The 8,446-nt window shown below is 39.0% G+C and overlaps 1 pseudogene; it reads left to right on the forward strand.

The window, feature by feature from the left end:
* Positions 1–882: 882 nt before the first annotated feature.
* LOC130707190 (centrosomal protein of 78 kDa-like) lies at positions 883–1,698 on the forward strand (annotated as a pseudogene).
* The last annotated feature ends 6,748 nt before the right edge of the window (positions 1,699–8,446 follow it).

The raw sequence follows: 8,446 nt of genomic DNA on the forward strand, positions 1-8,446 counted from the left end.
AAAATTATTATTAATCTTCAGGGAAGATATAGGTCAGTGGTTCTCAACCGGGAACAATTTTGCCACAATGGCTGGTATAGATCAGTCAGATTTTCATTTACTAGGTCGTCCCCAGATGAATTCTACTGTTAGTAGTCCCCTAAAGAAGAAAAGAAGGCACTTGAAGAAGAAAAATCAGAATCAAAGCAGAGTGCCCCAGTACAAATGCAGAATCTCCAAGTAAGTGGACAGGACAGCACTTAATGATTCTAAGAGTGATTAGCAAAAAGGAAATGACCAAGTCAGAGAGAAAATAATAATGGTCGGTCTCTAATAGTTCACATGCTCGGGAGCTAGAGGACTGTGGAGTCCTCTCCAAATCTGAGATTAGTAAATGTGGGCCCATTTCATGATACTGTATTGTTGTACATAAGAAAACTGGAAGTTCTTTAGAAAATTTATGAGTTAAAGCAAACTCTCCTTAATGAAGAAAGAAAACATTACAGAAAATATTCCAAATTTTAAATTGTATAAATGTCTATTCTATTCATATTTTATCTAGGTTTCTGTTTGTATGCAGTCAGCTTACAATGAAGGAACACTAATGAAGGTACACGTATTGACAGAATTTTTAAAATAAGTAATCTTGACATAGCTAATACGTAAGATATTATAGTGACTCACCTGGTCATGGGAATGGGAGGGGAAACATGTCAGCTTTTCCTCTAGCGTTACTTGGAGCCCCCTTCACCCACCTCAGCCAATCTCAGACTGGTCTTGGGAACTGACAGCTTGAGAACACAGTCTGGTCACAAACTATATACTGTTTACATGTGCCTGGAGGATAGAAAAGAAATTAATTTTCTTACAGAGTAGGGTTTCATTTTTAGTGAGGGAAAGGAAATGGGTAATAACTACCCCAATCACCAAAGTCTGAAAATGTAGCAGACATAGCCTTGGATATAGCTAGGTTAAGTTGAGAATCACTTGGCAAGATATAATTAGAAAAAAACTGGCTCTGAAATCTTCTGAATAATCAATTACTGTGTTAATAATAAGATCACAGAATAACATTGACGTTTTGAACTCTACTTTTTAATGGTTGGCTTTGTTCATCACTGAATTTTTGTCTTGTCTTTTGTCTTTCCCTCCAGTTTCAGAAAATTACAGGTGATGCTGGGCTTCCTTTGCCTCTCGACTCCTTCCATGTCCCAGTCTCTACTCAGGAGGCCTTAGAAACTTCCAAAGACAACCTGGGGGTCCCAGTCACAGAGCAGCAGCAGGAGTCTTTTGAAGATTTCATTGCTAGAACATGTTCTCCCTTCAGCAGACGTCATTTCTGGAACTGGAAGTCAAAGAAAAGAAGAGGAATTATCTAGAAATAGCAGGTCTTCTTCAGAGAAAATGAGCAAAGCAGGTGAATAAACCAAAAAATACTCTGCTAAGAAACAACCTGGGAAGGACCTGCATTCCTGCTCTGACTCACCTGTAAAGCAGAAAAGCAAAGGAATTGGGCAAAAGAATTCTTTGGTTAATAAAGCAATTAAAAGTGAGTCTTTGAAAAAACACATTTCTGTTAAGAAAGAGAGTAGAATAGTGACTGTTTCATCAAAGACAACTAAAAGTAAACTCAGTCTACTAGAACATTCTGAAAGTGATACTCTTGGATCTGACTGTGAATTTTAAGAAAGCATCCATACTCTATCACGCCTAACATAGGACTAAATCTTTTAAAATTATGTTTTTGCCTTCAAATTTTAATGAACTACTTATGTTTTTATTATAGCATATGGTGTTTTCAATTACTTGACTGGAAGCCATTAGAGAAAGATTTATCTATACTTTTTTATTATAATGAAAGTTTTGGTGTATTTTTCCTTGTGACACTTTGCACCATTCATTCAGCTAGTGTTTTCTGAGGTCTTCATATGTACAGTACTTTTCTGGGTGCCATTGCTTTCAGCAGTGAACAAAATAAAGCCTTTACTCTCCTGGAACTAGCACTCTGTGGTGGGAGAAAACATAAACAACAAAACAGGGTAAGGGGTAAAAAGAGATGGGAATAATAAATGGAATAGTTTTACCATTTGGTTAAATGTCAAACTATTATAAATCACATGGCCAGAAGCCATTGACGTATTTTAATTCACAATAACCAGAGAGCCTCAAACATTTACCAAGGCACTTAACCGTGTTTATGGATTACAGCAACGCTATGAGATTGGGAACTATTACCATCCCCATTTTATAGATGAGGAGTCGGAGGAGACATTATGTGAGTTGCCAAGAATTACACAGCTATAAGTAAGTGGTAAGCTGCGATTTGACCCGAACCCATGCTCTTTTTTTTTTTAAATGTACGGACTTTATTATGTTTCATTTGTTTCTGATTTATGTGATTATTTTCTTTAAAGATGTTTTTTGATGTCGACCATTTTTAAAGTGTTTATTGCATTTGTTACAGTATTGCTTCTGGTTTATATTTTGGTTTATGGCCACAAGGCTTGTGGGATCTTTGCTCCCCGACCAGGGATCAAACTCTCACCCCCTCCATTGGAAGGCGAAGTCTTAACCACTGGACTACCAGGGAAGTCCCCCTTATGTGATGATTTTTATGGCAATTTTTTTAAATTTTATTTTTTATTGACGTATAGTTGAATTACAGTGTGTGTTAATTACTGCTGTACAGGAAAGTGACTCAGTTATACATTTATATACATTCTTTTTCATATTCTTTTCCATTATGGTTTATCACAGAATATAGAATATAGTTCCCTGTGCTCTACAGTAGGACCTTTTTGGTTTTTTTTAAATACATCCACTTTTTTTTTAATAAATGTATTTATTTATTTTTTTATTTTTGGCTGCGTTGGGCCTTCGTTGCTGCACGCGGGCTTCTCTAGTTGCGGTGCGCAGGCTTCTCAATGTGGTGGCTTCTCGTGTTGCAGAGCACGGGCTCTAGGTGCATGGACTTCAGTAGTTGTGGCATCAGGCTTAGTTGCTCTCTGGCATGTGGGATCTTCCCGGACCAGGGCTCGAACCCGTGTCCCCTGCATTGGCAGGCGTATTCTTAACCACTGTGCCACCAGGGAAGTCCCATGTAGGAGCTTTTTGTTTATCCATCCTGTATATACACCAGTTTGCATCTGCTAATCCCAAACTCCCAATCCAACCCTCTCCCACCCCCTCCCCCTTGGCAACCACCAGTCTATTCTCTATATCCTTGGTTATGTTTCTGTTTCACAGATAGGCAGAACCCAGGCTCTTAATTACTTTGTTATCCTGTTTCCTTGTTAAGAGAGGAAGGGTTTAAGGAAGGCACCGAGAGAGCAGCCAGTGAGCAGTGAGCAGTAGAAGTGCAAAACAGTGGGGCTATCAGAAAGCACACCTGTCTCCTTTCCCCATCGTGAGCCAAATTTTTAAACGGCAGAGTATGTAAGAGTATGTGATGACACATCTCTGGATTAAATTATGTCTCTCTGGTAAAACATGTACAGATAAGTCTTTAGTTCATTCAGACTGAAAGGTGAGATCAGAGAAGAGCTGGAGTGTCAGATTTCTTCTAGAAGTTCCTGCCTGATTGTTACTAAGAGGGCTACTACAGTACTAGTTAGTTCATTAGTCATGGATTGAGTGTTAGAGGAGCGAAACAATGAGCAAGATGTAGCGTTGGCCCTTTAGCAGTGGAGTGAGAGGGGAAGACACACAGCAGATGTCTCATCCTGCACGTGACAGGCATGTTCAGGGCGTTTCATCAGTGTTTGTGGAAGAAGAGGGGGAGCTGTGAGGCAAAGAAAAGTCATCGAAAGAGGCAGTCCCTAAGCTAAGTCTTAAAGGACTCGTGAGAAACTGGTGAGTCAGCCGGTGGAGGGCAAGGGCACTCGAGGCAGAGAGGACAGCGGAAGTCCAGAGCCGTGAGTGTGCGAGGCGTGTGTCACGGAGGCACAGGCGCAGGCTCTGGCGCGTCGGTGCAGTGTCACCAGGCAGTGGCAAGCGCCCCTAAAGGAGGCAGCGAGGAGGAGGAGAGCGGGTCCTAGCCATCCATGTGCGTGGAGCTGGTTTCCTCAGAAAATAGCTAAGAATGGAAAGGACAAGCTCAGGTGGCATTTTAGACCACTGACGTCAGTATGGATGAGGAATCTGAAGAAGCCTGGAGACAATTATGCCCCACTCTTCTGAGGAGCAGTGTTTTTTATTTTCGAGTGGGACTTTCACGCTGCCACCTCCTCTCCTGTCCCTACTGAAAGGTTTATAGGCCGGCAGAAGGGAGAACCTGGCTTAAGTAAAGGTAATCAGGTTTCTTTACTGCGCAGCTTCTCGGGGCTGCTGTCGGCTAATGTTCATTCTGGATCGTCACAGCAGGCGTATGGTACACAGCCATCCTCAAAGCTATTTGACTCTAGAGTCCTTTTTTAATAGAAGTGTCTAACAACTGGTTCCAGCAAACAGCAATTTGGTAACTTCTAGACCAGGTAATAGCAAGAAGAAAGGGGTCTGAAATAAGGTATAGATGAAGGGAGGAAATAAGTTCTAATTGTATTTAGGAAATTACAAGCAAGACTTGATCTTGGGAAGTAAGGAAGAAGTAGGAGGCGGAGGCTGAAGCCCCATCTGTGTGACTAAGGTTGGGTGGTGGTATCATTGAGTTTGGAAATAGGGGATAAAGAACTGAATTGGGGAAAAGACTTTAGTTCTGGACATGTAGAATTTTAAAGCACCTGTAGAATTCGGGAGACAAACTGGTAGATAACTGGACCTGCACGTGAAGACATGGAAAGATAAAAATTTCAATGTCATCAGCACTCAGCAGTCATTAAAATCATGAAAATGGATGAGATTTCAGAGAATTGTGAGTACTGACAACGTTTAAGTAATAAGCAGAGAAAGAATTCTGGGAAGGAGAGAGGTGATAGAGTTTCAAGAAGGAGGAAGTAGATGACAGTGTCATCCTTCAGAGAATGTAAGTGTCCATTGGATTTGGGCAGTTAGGTCCCCAGTGACCTTAGAGCAGTTCAGTGAAGTGGTGGACAAGAAAGCCAGATGGCGATAAATTGAGGGTGTAGGGCTGCCTGTGGGGGCCAGGCGGGGCTAGTGAAGACAGTGGGAATACGCTACTCTGAAGGAGTTTGGATGAAAAGAGAAAATAATTAGCAAAAAAGAACTTTTTAGAATGAGAAGGACTTATATTTTATATGTTGAAATGAAGGAACCGATGAAGGAGATCCTGAAGATGTAGATAATAATTTAGAGAACTGGGGAAACATGGACATAGGAATAAGAAAAAAACCTTGCACAGTATGTAAAAATCACTTGTATCCTTCGAGTTGGATGGATACTGGTAAGTTTGGGAGGAAATAAAGGTAAGAAGAGATAGAAGTTAAATGAGTTTATACTGATAGCCTCAGTTTTCTTTGACACAGATTTTTCAGAGACACATATATACACATACATAATTACAGTCTTAAAATTCTTTCATAGTTACATGTTTTATTAATCATGTCTGAGAAAAGTCATTGATTTTCATTTTGTACAGCATTATCTTGTAAGGACAAGATACAGTGACAACTTCCAAGCTTTTTGCATATCAGAGCTGAAACTGAAAGTATCTCCATAATTGAATTTTCACTTCTTATTTGTAATCAGTTTATCCTTAGGAGGATACTTTCATAGTGTTTGATCACAGATGAGTTTGGACATTGCTATCACTCAATAATGTTAAGCATCTGACAGGTTCTCTCCTATACTATATATTAATTTTTTCTCCATTAAGCAAATATTTATTGGCGGCCTGTGGGAATAAGATACACCTAGGTCCTCTTTCCTTGGTATATTCACAAAAGCCTCTGAAACTAAATTTCCAAGTCAGGCCATACTAAGGCCTGGCATAATAAGTTTTCATCGTTAACAGTTTTTTTGTGTTTGTGGGTTTTTTTTGTTTTTGTTTTTATGAAGCAAGGATAAGACACTGTCTTAACTCAGTAGTTGTCCATTGATGAATAAGTCAAAGAAGACACTGATGAAGCATGGTATTTTGAATATCCTTTCCACAGAATAGGTAACGGGCCGTCCTGAAACTCTGGTGAGATGCTTATCATTTTCAGATTTTGGAGTGGCAGAGAAAACCCTATTACACCTTGAATTATCACTAGAAACAGGAATTCAGCCAAATAAAAACAGTGCCTCTGCCTACTGAGGTTGTCAATTTCCATCTTAACAAAAGTGAATATTTCTCCTTTAGATTAAAATCAAGAAAAATCCCCTCTGTCCAGGATGCAATAATGAGGTACAAGAAAGAGGAAAGCTGAAGGTATTCCCTCTTTACACCTGAACAGTGAATTCATTATGATATCAAATATTTGTTATGATTCTGCTATGACCAGGTGCTTTATTGTGTTTAGAGATCAAGTTACCGTTCCTTCTTGGTAAGTAAGAAAAATCCGCTTTAGGACTCTGAATAGTAACTTTATATATTAAAACATATATATATTATATATAATATATATTCCACCTATTCAACAAAATTGTAATTTTCATCATCTCTTACGAATGATGAACTGTATTTACTCTTTGGAAAGGGCTTATAGGGAATTAAAGTCTCCATATACTTTTCATATAAGACCATGGAAACCAAATTCTCAAGTGGGAGCAAACTTAGGTTTTGCTATGAAGGTTTATGCTTGCCTGGCCTTAGAGTGGTAGGCCAGGAACTCAAGGTGGAGTTTTCTTCCTCTAAGTTACTTTCATTGATGCCACCCTGAAAACATTTGGAGGGAGTATTTTTTGAAATAGCTTTATCTCAGTAACCCTTTAAAAATGCTTCAGGGTATGGGGAACATAACTGTCAAAATGTTCAAGCAACTCTTGTTGATTTAAGTGTAATTGATCAGGAGCAATACAGGAAAGAGCTGGGTACAAAAGACAAAAGGCCTGAGGCTATTTCATGTATAGTTTTTGCTTATTGTACAAAACAGAGAAAGTTTCATACACTCACACAGCCAAGGTCCCCTACTGTTCTCTCCTTTTAGCATAAATAAAAGAGAGCTAGTTTCTCAATAGCAGCATTCTATCCTTAAGTGGGTACACAGTGATATTCTAATGGTCTCTGGAGCAGGGAATAATTCCGTGGCAGCTCTGACCTCCAGTCACCGGGCTCTCTGTAACTTAAGTCTTTCATGGCCAAGGACTATAATCATTATTTCGATTTCTATTTAGCATCTCAAAATTGAAAGGATTCCATGGACAACAAAACAGGAAGTGATTTCATGAAGTGTTTTAGTATGGATAAAGTAATAAACTATAAAAATACAAATCATCAGTAAAGCTTTTTCTTTCCAGAGAACTATATTCAGAAATTAATGCAAGCATCTAAGGTGCGCATGTGTGTTTTTTCACCCGTGATCATGTTTGTGTGTGTGTGTGTGTGCATTCCACTGCTACAGGAGACATGCAAAATAATATCAGATTTGCTACTCTATGAAGTACTGGTTTCTCCCAAGAACTGTGCTCGCAGGGTTCGTTCAGGAAGGTGAGTGCCCTACCACCACATCGCAGTCATATCTCATCACCTTCGGCAGCAATAATTTACACTTTAACCTTACATGCAGGCGTATTAAATTAGTATTACTCATCAGAACTTGCTTATTAATAAAACAAGCTGAATTAGTCACTGCAGAATCATATTTGGAAATTCAATGACAATTTTACATTTTTAATAAAGGCTCAGAAATATTATTGCAGAGCAGGTGGTACAGAAAACTGTGGTCAAATTTGACATTCATTAATAATTGAAGTGTGGAACGTGACAGGTGAAAATTGATATTGATTTCTTTCCTCTAATATTTGGAAGAGTTCTAAAAGCTAAATAAAATGAGATAACATGACATATCAAGTCTCACTGATTTCTTTGATCACCTCCTCCCCACATATCACTCCTTTGCCTACCATGTTTTGAATAATTCAATGCCCATAGTCTTTCCAGCTCAGTGCATTATAAAACACACTCAAGCTGGGTTTCAATCATATTAGACTGAAAGCTGAACTTTTTATGAAGGATTATTTAAAACAAAATGCGTCTTGAGCCCAATAGCCTTTGAAACCAAACAATCCTGGCAGTTCAGTGAGGAAATGTCAACACTGTGGAGAACTTTTGGATTCAGAAAATTCAGTAATCCTATTTGATGTATGTTAACCGTATCAATATTAACAACCTTCTGCTTGATTTTAGCACTGATTTGAGAGCTGAGTTACTGATTTGAGAGCTGAGTTAACTAGTTGTGAAAGCACTGAGAGAGTTGTTCTTGGGTTGAACTTGACCTGCCTCTGGGAATGCTCTCTGTTCTATCCATCTTGAAAAGCTTTTATTCAAGTGCATTTCTCTGCCTTCCTTCTTCTCACCTGCACCCCTTGGGAAAATGAAAGATGCTCAAATATAGATGTTAACACTGCAGATGCTCTGTTTGGCAATGGT

This window comes from Balaenoptera acutorostrata, chromosome 2 (assembly GCF_949987535.1).
Source record: "Balaenoptera acutorostrata chromosome 2, mBalAcu1.1, whole genome shotgun sequence".
Classification (NCBI taxonomy): Eukaryota; Metazoa; Chordata; class Mammalia; order Artiodactyla; family Balaenopteridae; genus Balaenoptera; species Balaenoptera acutorostrata.